Source organism: Cyanistes caeruleus, chromosome 2 (genome assembly GCF_971803275.1).
Source record: "Cyanistes caeruleus chromosome 2, bCyaCae1.hap1.1, whole genome shotgun sequence".
Classification (NCBI taxonomy): Eukaryota; Metazoa; Chordata; class Aves; order Passeriformes; family Paridae; genus Cyanistes; species Cyanistes caeruleus.
The window spans coordinates 57500583-57513743 of record NC_141702.1 but is presented as its reverse complement, the minus strand read 5'-3'; the positions used below and the strand labels follow the sequence as shown (position 1 = coordinate 57513743).

General features: G+C 37.8%; 1 protein-coding gene across 6 annotated transcripts in view; it reads right to left on the bottom strand.

Moving 5' to 3' along the window:
* Positions 1 to 13161, bottom strand: part of PLEKHG1 (pleckstrin homology and RhoGEF domain containing G1) — a 125861-nt gene that overhangs the window by 105580 nt on the left and 7120 nt on the right. For 2 of the 6 annotated variants that reach the window (XM_086877216.1, XM_023923375.2), the window contains exon 2: positions 7827 to 7895. The gene's annotated coding sequence lies outside the window, so the exon portion shown is untranslated. Of the gene's footprint in view, positions 1 to 7810; positions 7896 to 8206; positions 8303 to 13161 lie in introns of those variants that run through there. The other 4 variants (XM_086877218.1, XM_023923376.2, XM_086877219.1 and 1 more) reach the window with 3 other exon arrangements.

Genomic DNA, 13161 nt, shown 5'->3' with positions numbered 1-13161 from the left:
AAAGAACTCATTGTCCTGACCAAATTAATAGCTTTACATCTTGCATTACCAGATGTGCTTCAGAGACACAGTAACATTTTATATTACAATGTACTGTTTAAAGTCCACTTCAGTGTAATTTCTCATAAATATTGCTGTACAAGGCAAACATGCAACCATGAACCTATTCCCAAAATAAACACAAAAATTCTGTATTTTTGGTTTAGATCCTAGACAGATTTGGCACAAGCATTGCTCAATTATCCTGCAACCCGCTTGATCAGAAGCTGTCTACTCTGATAGCACAGTCTTTTGAAAGGCTTTACTTCACCCTGAAGATTAATAAACTGCCAATGCTGGCACATTCAGTAAAGAGACAGGCACTTACAGTGACTGTTACATAAGCAACACAGTTTAGACCAAGCATAATAATAATAACAACAAATGGGACAAATTAAATTTATAAGAATTTGCAGTAGGTCTTAATTTCACTGATAAGTCACCATCAGATTTTGATACATGTCAAATGGGGAATGAAAAGGAACAGAGGGAATCATTTGTCATGACTTGAGTCATGTCATGTCTGCCATTTGTCAGCAAGTTTGCTTTAAAACAATAGAAGACTCTTTTCCATAGGAACAATTTGCAAAAATGAACATTGGTAGTCTAGAATCAACTAGGAAACCATCTCTCCCTGTTAACGGAAAAATAAAAAGTAAAATTTTGAAAATAGCCATGTTCCCTCTGAGAAAGAGATAGAGATCATTGAAGGACTAATTCAAATGAAAAGTATAATTAAAAATAGAGACAGAATTTGCCTGAGAGATAGTATTCACTTGAGTTTTAAGTTACATTGTTATTTTTCCATGGAACTGAAACAGGCTTTCTTACAATCCTCTATCTGAAAAACTTCTCTTGCTGATAGTTTTGTTGAAAACTGCTTGTGTGAAATGTTCTGTTTCCAATAAATTGTTGTTTTCCAACAAAATAGTTTTGGCTGAAAAATTCCTAATCAGCTTGACTTGTAAAATCATTTCTCTTGTGTAACATTTCATTAACTCCAATGCCTTTCCTTAGTTAAAAGGCTTCATTGTGTATTTTAAAAGATATCCACACACTCTCATACCGGCACAGAACAAGTAACATTTGTACTTAAAACCTGTGATGCATGGAGGGCATTTTTCCTAAGAAATCTATTTCTACTTAGAAGAAACAAATATAACAACTATGATATTAAGATCTGTTGTAATCTACCTCAAAAACAGGATTAGAATCTACATTTCCAATACACCTTAACCTCTATTTGATCACAGTCAAATCATGCAACTGTCTTTACCAAGGAACTTTACAAGCTTAAATTAAAAATGTTGTTATGCTGGTAAACAAATATAATCCAGGTGTATTTAGCCTGGAATTGCAGTTTACAGCTGTAGCTGAAGGAAAGAAGCAAAGGCTGAAATGTCTGTGGTTTGACAAATATAATTCTGGGAGGGGACAAGGGAGAAAAAAAAATATTTTCTTAGAAAAAAGGAAAACAAAGAAAAAGTTAAGTCATAGCTATGTCTCTTATCAAATTTCACACTGGTATAATTTTTAATACAATAGAAACTCACGAATCAAAAACATATGATCATTTGATGTACTGCACTTCTGTAACTGAAGCTAAATATGCAAAGGTTGAGGCTTTTTTTGTGTATTAAATAGTTTTTTCAAATTCCTACATAACAAAACTAATAAAAATATTTACTTTTACAGAGGGTCAAGTGGACAGAACATAATTCTCCCAGAAGGAAACCAGATGTTCAGATTCTTCTAAGTGATGTCCGTGCTGATAAAAGCAGTAGCTAATCTTTCTTTTAGAGGTTGAAGGTCTTGTTGAAGTTTCTTTTACTGAAGAGCTATGTACCAATCTTTAATGAATATCTTCCTCAATGGAAGAAGTATTTATAATTTTTAATAGGATTTTGGCTTGTGCATACAGTCATCAATGCATCTGTACTCAAAGAGCTGTCTTTGAAAATTTTGTAAAATAATTCATAATTTGTAAAAATAATTTATAGTGATGCTCTTAAGCCACATGTTGCATCTTAAAGTCATGATAAAAGAAGTCACATCTGTTCCCAAAGCCAAGATTCCTTAATAAAAATATCTTAGCAAACTCCTATATGGTAATCTGAATACATTAAGTCACACACATACTCAAGTGTTTCTCACAAGTAATTCAAGTGGTGCAGAATAATCCATCAATGTAGTACTTAGAATTGTAAAAGCTCTAATTAACGATATACTATATTTCTTAATAATGGACTCTTTATAAAGCTCAATAAGAGATCCATAAAATGGAATTTACAAAAACTTGAACAAATAAATTTTGAATGATTTTGTGGGTTTTTCCTGTATTACTTGGCTTTTGCCATGACTAATATTTAGCTACACCACAATGCTTGCCAAGAGATACACGATAACTCCAAAATCCTATGGAGGTACGCTAAATGTTTAAAAGGCTTCAGAGGCAATACCAGGGTCTCTGTGTACCTCACTCAGAAATCAAAAGGATTACTTAGCTGCTTAAATTATTCTTAGATAAGTCTTTGAGTAAAAAAACCAGTTTTATCACAGGCAGAAGGAAACGCCGCCCAATTTAAAGTTAAATTTGGGGTTCTATCACCTGCTTTTTCATCATCTGAATTTTGTTCTGATCAAGGAATGACTAAACCTGGGACATAAACTGCAGCATCATTCACTTATGGTATTATGAATCTTGTGTTCAGCCACGGTGGTGTACATTTACAGCACAGAATGTTCTCGCTCACTTTTCCCATCTCCAGTGGCCAGGTGCATCTGTTATTTGAAAAACCTGTTTAGCTTAAGGAAGGCTGTAAGCCTCCAGCTAAACAGCATCCTATGGATAGAAAGTTGTACATCTCAACATACCCTTTGTTAAGGGATCCTCTCCTAAGAGGCCAGGGACAGAGCAGCTCTTGGGATTGCAAGTGACAAAAGAAAGGGCTGAAAAAAACCCAATTTTATCCCATACACATCAAAAACCTCCAAGGAAGTGGGCAGCAGTACCAAGTCCACTGACTTGGGTTAACCAGCTGCATCCAAGCCAAACATAAACTCTGTTACATTAAGTACCAATGTGTCTATGCAAAAGCAGAGTACTGGCACTTTGCTTACAAGAAATGGTACAACTAAACAGGACGAAAGAAAAGGAATAGAGAACAACTAAATAAGTGGTAAGAACTAAGACTTACAGAGCTCTTTCAATCAGTGGTTTTTCAAGTACTTGCATGGCAAGAGAGAACAAAATGATGAAGACACACTCAGGGTTTGCATAGTGTGCATACCACTTTCACACCTTTACAATGCAAAAGTTAAAAAGAAAAACTTGTGGAAAAATTATGGCTGGCATGATGGAAAGGACAAGCTGTGGTACACTCTGCTACCATAACCTCTTCACCCAGCCTCTTTACTGGCTTCTATACTGCTTTACTGACCTCCCTCAGTGATTTCTCCAGACATTTGTCCTCCTCAGCATCAAGTCCCATTCTTCTCTCAGGCCAGACACTTACCAATAGTTTACCATTCATCTGTCCCCAGAACTTCTTTCCCTGTCATTTGTAAAACCAAGTAAGGAGCTCCATATAGGCCCAACCTCCCCTGTGGGGGAGCAAGAGCACACTACAGAGCTCCCCACTTTGTTCCTCAGCACTTCTGAGAGGTATGCTGCAACACACCAAGCAGTGGATGCTCAAGCAGGAGCTGGACAATGGTATCACAGATTCAGAAATGGCATCTTAGTGAAAGCTGTGTGAATATTTCAGCTTTTGGGTCCTTGGTATGAATGCTATATAATTTCTCCCCTTTCCCAAAGGAAGCCTTTTCTGGCTTTATTTTGGAGTATTAAATCTACAGTGCAGTCAACTATGCAGACAGGACTCACATGCAACCAATACATAGCACATCCCTGAACAGTTTGTAAGATCGTGTGTGTGTGTGTGTGTGTGTGTGTGTGCACATGCACATGTAAAATATACTTGTTTGAAAAGCAAGTTATTTTCTTCCAGTGTGCAATTTGTTTTTCTGCTCTAGCTATACCTGTAATAAAGGAACAATACTGCCACCTGTACCCTCTCTATTAACTAGTCCTGAACAGGACAAAAAACCAACCAACCCAAAAACAAATCAACAAACAAAAAAAACTCTCCCCCCAAAAAAATGAAAAAACAAAACAAAACCAAAAAAAAAAAGTAGTATTCTTCAAGACAGTTTCACTGCTGTACAGGATGCTCACCAGAAAACAACAGATGTGCTATAATCACTACTGCCCATTCATTTCCTTTCTGCCAGAAAGAAAGCAGCAGTCATCAATTAAGAACTCCTATCTACAGGACACAAAAGGAAGTATACACTTCTCCTTGGACATTTGACCGCAACAATAGGAGAGGGCAGCGGGAAAGGACTGACTGCTCTGAGCAAGTGTGGCAGGGGGGAAAAAAGCAGATAGGCATGAGTGAGCTTGTTTCTTTGGATTTTTTAAAAAATAAAAATAAGAAGTTTTGTTCAACACTTTAACATACAAATGTTTAAAACATAAATCACTTTGTCTACAAACTACAAAAAAATCCTAATTATATTTTTTTGAATTTTTTCAGACAATTCATTTACTCTTTTTCACAACAGAAAATCCCAAACATGGGAACTGACAAGAGAATTAAGCAGCTTCTATCTGGAAAAGTTGTTTTATCAATTAACAAAGCCTTTTCTGAAACAGTTATAATAACTTTTATAAAAATATTTGTCTAAATGTACTAGATACACAGAATTTCAATACACCACTGGCATATTATTTAGATTATTATTTTTTATGAAGTCTAGTCAGATCTGTGGATCCTTCTATTAAAGATTACATTTGCTGGTCAGCTTCATCACTCTGAAACGGAATGACAGCTTTCATAAAACTGCCAACAACTGAAAACCCTAGAGATGGGCTTTATATTATGTCTGTTCCACTACTGTAGTCAGCCACAAAGGGTTTGCCGGAAACTTATTGAAAATGTTAGCCTTAATTAAGGTATTAGGCCCTAATCTAGCATGCTAAATTAAACCCCAAATATTCCCATGGACACTACTGCAACTGCTCTAAGAGCTTGGTAGGTACTTCCCACAATAGGAAAGCTTTTACAGGCCTTCAGATTGAGACTGAACCCTTTTTTTCACTCTGTACCTCTGCCTCACTGCAGACCAAAAATAGACCCGACTTACAGAAAAGCTCATACGTGGGCATAGAATCATTCCTCTCCACCCCCACACAGATTTGCAAGCTCTCACACCACTGAAGGCATGACCTAAACAAAGCATTCAGTGATGCATAGATGCTCAAGGAGTTTTTTTTTAAGTATTGACTTCTAGCATAAACACACTGCATATTAAAACTCATGCAGAATTTCCAAAATAAAGTATATTGATCTAATGTTTCCTTCTCTGCTACAACATATTATGATTTAATAGATGCTGAAGCCCATTTTAATCTTTCTAAAGATTTTCTAACCACCATATTAATGAAACAATTATAAACATACAATATTGTTATATAAGTCAAATGTATAATAGCAAAATAAAAACAAATTTTATAAAACGTTTCCCCCTCCGCCCCCAAAAGTTTTTCAGAGTGAAAATATTCTTAGAAATTCCAGATTTAAACCTGATATGTAAAGCAGATCTGGCAAAATTATTGGTGGTTATTTGGTAAGAATCGACACCCATCCCTCAAAGCTGTATCTGCTTAAACTATTAAGCTCTTTTTTTTTATGGACCATCAGTCCTCATACTTCGTGTTTCTTCTTTTTTCCCACGAAATGAATTCTTTACTATATGCACTTCATCTAGTCCTTGAATGCTGTAGTTGATACATTCCCACACACTCTGGTTTTGTTGACACAACAATTTTTCGAAGCACTTCACAGTGAATGCTTGTCTGCCAGGGATCCCAAAGAATCTTAGGAAATCCTCTGCATCTCAGGCCACAGGCACAATCCATGTTATCTCTGCTTTTGGAAAAGAGGTTATTTGAGTCTGACGGGCTGGTTAGCTTTTCTGTTCATCGTGAAAACACAATAAAACCCCTGCAACTCAAAACCAGGGCGAAGCAGCACACTCAAAATGAAACGGAGATCAGGGAAGGGGGAGAGGTTGTGCAAATAATTAATTCTAAGGTCACTAGGCAAATACTTGGCATGCATTTGGATAGGCACAAACTTCAAGCTAAATAAATAAAATTATTTCCTGTGTGGAAGATGGGAATGTACAGTCCCTCCACACTTGCGGATGAAAAAATATGCTAGCAATTAACTATCAGCAAATAACACAGAGAACCAGTGCGCTGAATTTAGGTCATTCCAATTATTTTTCTCTAATGCATGTTAAAACATGCAACCAAATTCAAACCTTGCTATTTTTGTAAAACACTGAAGAGGAATTTCTGGTCTTTCCTCTTGCAGCCTCTGCAAAATGTTTTTCTACTTACAGAGACTGTTCTCCCTTGTATCCAAGCGAAAGTAAGATCTCACTAATGTTCGTCAGATGTAAGCTTCAATCTAATGCTATGCAGTCCCACAAGTGTCTCTCTATTACAGTTATGCAATCTCAAAGCATTGGAGTCAAAGTTGCCATTCTCCTAAAAGTTCATTAACATTTGAACACAACTGGATCATAAAATATACACTACAAAATTTTATTACAAGCCCCACTATCAGTAGAGCAAAAGAATAATATTATTAATTAGTGGTCTAATATAGCCTATTAGTATTCCCTCTGCAGGCCACAGAAGCCAGAGTGGCAATTAACATAATGCACCTTTTTAAAAAAAATTATGAACTTATCTATGCTACACTGGTTTCAACATTATCACTGGAAGGAGTGAAGTAGATTACCTGTAAGGCATCAAGTTTTTCCAAATAGCAGTGTCTGAGTGTTAGCCACTGAACGCCTGCTTTTTTCAGAGAGAAGAAAAGATTCCTTTAAGTTGGCACCAGGAATCTTTCTTGTTGGAGAGGAGGAGAAAGGGATCTTGCCTAAAGCTCTCTTATTTAATATTTTCTGTAGAGTCTCCTTCCAGCCCTATTGTGAAGTTTTCTGGAATGTCGATTTGTTTCAGATAATCAAATGAGTGAAATCAGTTATTGCAATCAGGTTACATTTCCATGGCATGCAACCTGCTTTTCCTACGTTCCCAAGTTCCCTGGATGCTCCAAGACCTCCAGGCAGTGAGATTATATAAACAAAATTAAATCAGTAAAAAATAAACTAAAATTACATAGACTAACATAGGGAATCTCAGGAGAACAAAAGTTGTCCTGAATCTCCCCACCCCCATAGGGAGACCATTGTTTCTCCATGAAAGTGGCACTTCTACTTCCAAAGGGAGAGAATCAAACAACCAAACAAAATATCAGCTACAGATCTTTAGCAAAACCTCGGTCACAGTAACAAAGACTAAAACTGAACAGTTATGCTCCCCAAAATGCTTAAGTGTCCCCCTAAAATTTGATTTAATTAGCATAAAAATCGATTTAACTTAGCAAAAAATTTGATTTAATCAGCATGGCGTGCACGCGAGGAACACCCTGTCTTGGCTAACCCACACGCCAGGCCCGTTCAGCACAGTGACCTACTGTGGATTTGCATACTGAGCAGCCTCATGGTCAACCTGAGGCACATTCACTGTATACCAGTGGTAATCCTCTCAGTCAGAGGAACAGCAAACATCATCCCACTTTTAAAATAAAGTTTAAAAACCAGAAGTTAAAATAACTGTAAAAAAATTTACCTGGTAGAGCACTCACCAAGTATATCACTGTTAGGCTGAGCAAAATGAAATCACTTTTCCTTTCCTCCGTTGAATCTCTGGCATTCTGCAGAAAGAAGGGTGGAAATTACAGAATTAGAGAAAGGATAAAAGGGAGCTCAGCTGCACAGCTCAGCAGGGGTCTAGGCACACCTCAGTTTATTCCCCCTAAGTCACGCTCGCCGTACGTACACCTCCCGCTCTGACCTAAAGAGCAGCTGAATAAAACATAGCACGGGCTGAATCCAGTTCAGACAAGCTAAGGAGTCAGATTTTGAATAGGCATTAGACACTAATGTGATTCTGAAAATCCCATTAAGAGCCTTTACCACCTCTGCCTACCTACATATCTTTAAAAATCTAGATCAGACAGCTTGCCTATGGTTGTGCTGTATGCCTGAGCTGAAGCAAGGAAGATCTGCTGAGTTCCCAAGCCCTAAACCCCAAGGACTTCAGGCCACACTCCTGGAAGTTGTTAGAGCTGATATTCAACTTAATTATCTTTAATGCCTGGAAACCTCTATCCAAATGAGCCCTCACTTCCCTGGCAACATCAGTGGCCTATAAAATACATCAGAGAATGGGTCACTGTGATCTGCCTGGTACCTCCATCAAATCTAGGTTTTTTCACAAGGTCAACAATGTGTGATAAATATCCAAAGAAAAATAATGTTTCTTCTGCCACTTCACAAAAACCAGCTATGTAGGTACAACTGTGGTGCAGCTTTTTCTCGTAAAATTTATTGGCCTGCCTTGAAGTAAAAAAATGGAGGATTTTTAGTTTAACAGGGAAAAGAACACATTCCCTCTGCTAAACTTGTAGCCCCTCCCAGCCTCAGCAGAATATCAACTGGAGCTAAACAAGGATACCTTTTTTTTATTATTTTCATTTCTCTAAGACACAGCTTTATGTTACCCTTTTCTAGAGTATCCAACATTAATTCACCTCTCCTTCTGTGCTATTTCTGTGCCACAGACTGAGCCAAAGCTGACAGTGAAGAATCCACAGAAACTGAACATCAAATGTTCCTGTTCTGAACTTTCAAGAAACTATTTAATATCTTTCTTCTTTTTTATATCATCATAAGGCCTGTTTATATACTTGAAGTGGAAACAGTGCACATTCAGCTGCAATTGATTTCCTGTATGGCAAAATACCTCAGGCATTCAGCTGGCTGGGAACACTACGGAGGCCTCTTACCATCACCAGTTTTTTGAGACCAGGAAGCTCTGCCCAAGGCTTGTTCTTATGCCAAAATAAATGAGAGTCCCTGCTAACTGTCCAAGTTAATTTGGTCTAGGCAAACCAAATCATAAACAGGCAAAATTTTATATTTCAAAGACCCATTTAAAAAATACTGGTCTACCTTCAACAGTAATGCCATCAATTCAGTCTTGCTGATAGGGCATAATGCTCATCTACAGATGTTTTTTAAATACAAAAAACTGCTCCATCTGAAATTTTCTTTTAATAAAATATCCATATATTTGCCTCCTCCACTCTATCTTTACAGCAATAAATTAACACTACAGGCAATTTCACAGACTGAAAGAGTGTATTTTTTTCTTTTGGTATCACTGAGTGACAACTACAGCGACAATTTTATTTACTTCACTTAGTTCTTCCTTTTAATAACTGAAGACAGAGAGTAGTCTCCACTAACATTTCTAAGGATCTGAAGAAGGAAATACATGTAGACATGGTAGTCTCACGAAGTTCCTGTAACAGCTGTAACATTCAAATGCCCAACCTGACTGTACTTTAGATTGTAAATTAAGCAAAACAGAAATGAACAGTGACCTATAATTACCATCCTACTTTCCACTTATCATGGAAATTTTCCTAGCCTCAAATCCTCCAGAGTCAAAGGACCCAATTTCAACTGCTTGAGAACCCAGTTTCTTTAAGAACCCTAGAAAATACAGACTGGCAATACAACCACAACCATTTAAATATACACACGTTTGTGTGTATATATATATATGTGTGTGTGTGTGTATATATGTATGTATTTATGTATGTATATATAAAATATACATTATATAATAAAGGAAAATCAGGAACCTAGATGACCCCAAATAAGCCTAAACTTTTTACTGAGACTCTCATTTAACAGTAGTTTCATCAGTAACAGTTGCTTAGTTCAAGGGCAAAATTATTTGCCAAAAGCTGAGATATTCTCTAACCCCCAGTGAATACCATGGGCTTTCAAAACCTTTCAACTGATGATCTGAGACAGGGTCTTACAGTCATATCCAAATGGACTAAAGTAAAAGCTGTTGGATGCTACAGAATGTTCTACCAACCCTGTTTAACTTTTCCAAGGTTTTCTACAGATTTCACTATCTTCATACTACATAACAGGATAATCTGTAAGGAAAATGCATTTTTCATCCTGTGATTTTTTTTTTAATTCAGTGGTTTATTTCTCAGCCATCAGTGAGAGAAAATGGAACACTTTTGTACTAGAAAAACTATCACGAAGAAGATGTTGCATGTTCCTTTCAAGAAAGTGTTTAACAAATATACTGTAATTTGTCCTGTAATTTAGATTTCACCTTTAATAAGTTTGCATGATTTGAAATAGTCTTAATTAGTCTAGAAATAAATCACAGTTATTAACAAAAAGCTTTACTTCTTAATCACTTTTAGAAAACATATAGGGTTAAAGCATCAAGCAAGTAGCAGCTTAAAAAAAAAAAGCACCAAAGAAACCTGCGTTCAGATATTTAAACTGACTTGAACCGCAATGTCTGGCTGTCCTGTGAAAAACAGTTGAGAACTTGGAGTTCACACTATCATGTCAAATTAAAAGCCCAGAGGCTTGAAAAATACCTTTCAAAATGCAGTAAAATTAGGTGCTCCTTTCAGGTGTGCTCTACATGGGAGGCAACCAAAATAACTTTCAGTAAGAGGATGGGTGCTTTACTTTATTCCTTAGGAGTCATTGAGATTATCTTCACCTCAGTTTCCCTAGAAAGTGCAAATTATACATAACCCTTGTGTTCTACACACTCTCTGCGTGGTGAAAGCTAACCTTATCACTTTAGCCCAGTTACAGGTTCCCTCAAATCATGGGGTCTGAGCTTTGAAATCTCTGCTTTTAAAGAATTCCCTTATCCTGCCTCAGCTAGGCTAAATGACCACAGTAAGCCAGAGCCACCCAACTACATGCAATTGTGTTCCACAAATTTGCAGGTGGGAACTTGCTTCAATTTCAACTAGGATATCAAGACATTCATTCCATTCATTGACATTCCTGCTCTCACCTAGGCTCCAATCACACCTCACATCAAAACAACTCCAGCCTTACAACTTGGATTATATTGTGTATTGGACATAACAAAATTGTGTCAGCACATACTGTAGTATTTTAAAACAAATATTCTTGCCAAACAAATCCACATAGTGACCCTCTAAGAAAAGCTCAGAATAAAATTCTTTGTAGATGTTCACATGTGCTAGACAGCAAACCATTGTGCCAGTTTAATCACCAGGGAGGAGAACTAAAGTAAAAAGTTATTTGACATGACTTTTACTGAGTTATGTGCCAGTTCCTAAAGCCCAACTTTTCTGGCTGAGGAATGCAGCTTGCTTTTACAGGAAGGCCACATACTGTAGCACCTTCTCATTGCACGACATAACCGATTAACAGATGGAAAATGTGCCACATCCCAAGCAAACGGATTTATTCCACATGCAATCAGCTGAGAGCTTTCCCAGACATATTAAGCTAATTTCATGGACTAAGTTCATGCAGCACTCCTGGAGTTTCTTTCACTCTACCCATTCACAACAATGAACAGCACAAAGGTGAGTTGCATGACAAGGTCAACAGCTGAGTGAGTCTTTGCCAGAACTCCAGAACATCTCTGGTATGACTTCAAACTGTCCCCAGGAAAGCAGTCAGCACTGGGCAAGTACGGGCATAGACAAGTAACTGTGATCCAGATACCAGAACTAATCACCCTCTGATATGACTCAATATTTATAATTAACAAATAAAAGGAACCAACCCAGCACATTTTCCTGAAATCATCAGCAGATGGGCATCACTGATCCTCTATTAAATATTGAAAGAACTCTTTGTGCAACACTGATGTTGATTTAAAGAGCAAAAGGGAAAAAAACCCATAACGTTTAGCGGGCAGACTACAAGACATGCAGCAATGAAGAAGCATCCAGATTACCCTAGTATCCAGATCCCTGTGGAAGCTCCAAGAGCTACATGATGCACACAACCAGGGTGGACAAGTGCATGTGTCAGGTATGTATACCAGCAATATGAGATGAAAGAGACTCACAAAGGCTGATGACCATCTTTTCTTCTGAAGAGAGAAAATGAGATCATCATAGTTTTGTTTTTTCAGAATTCTTCCTTGAAAAGCAGACACAGCTCTTATCCTATCCAAACAGCATGCAGTGATGTCTGGGAGAAAACCTTCCTTCTCCATACCCCACCTGTGCATATCACAGGTCCCAGTCACATCAGTGCTTCACCAAAACATGGCAGAAAAAAAAAATAAATCACCTCTTCTCCTTGCTTTGGCCTTGTGGGAGTCTGAGTCAGCACCTATTCTGTGCTTTGGATGAACAAACTGCTTTGAAGGGGGCTGAGGAGTGCAACAGCACAGAGAACAGAGGTTGTTTATCAGCAGGATCCTCTGCTGCAGGGTTGCAGAAAGAACTTCTTCAGCGTGGCTCCTTTTGGATCTGCAGTGTGCATGGCAGAAGCAGGACAGCCTAGCTCTAAGATGAAGAGCACAAGTGACACTGTCAGCATGCACAGCCATGAGGAGGCACACCTGTGATGAGAACAGGCGACAGACACTGCCAAGGAGAGCACTGCTGCAGGTGAAGTGGCAAAGTGCAAACTGAGATCATCAGGATGAATCAGAATGCAGGAGATCAGCTCTAAAATCCGCCCAAAAGAGCTTGTGCCTTAGCAAACCACTCTGTTCTTCGCACCAAGAGAAAAATGGGGTTTTCTTAATGCTCTGGTCTGCATTTCCCTGCTGGCAGACTCTAAGAAAATGGAAAACTGTTCCTGAAGGGAATAAAACCTGTCCTTTTCCCCTGAGAAATCTGCCTAGCACTGACTTTCCTAGCACAGACATCTCTGATACCAATTTAGGAATCATGTCATCTAAAGCAATGCAGGAGCACAAGCATGCCAAGATGCTGCCCTATATATCAAAAAGAAACCTTGGAGATTAAATGGTCATTAATGCCCTCATAAATTACTTGCTTTCACTTAATAACAGATCACAGTATTCTAGAGTAGTTTACCAAAATATCTACACGGTGCCTGATGCTTGGTATTGCAAGTAGA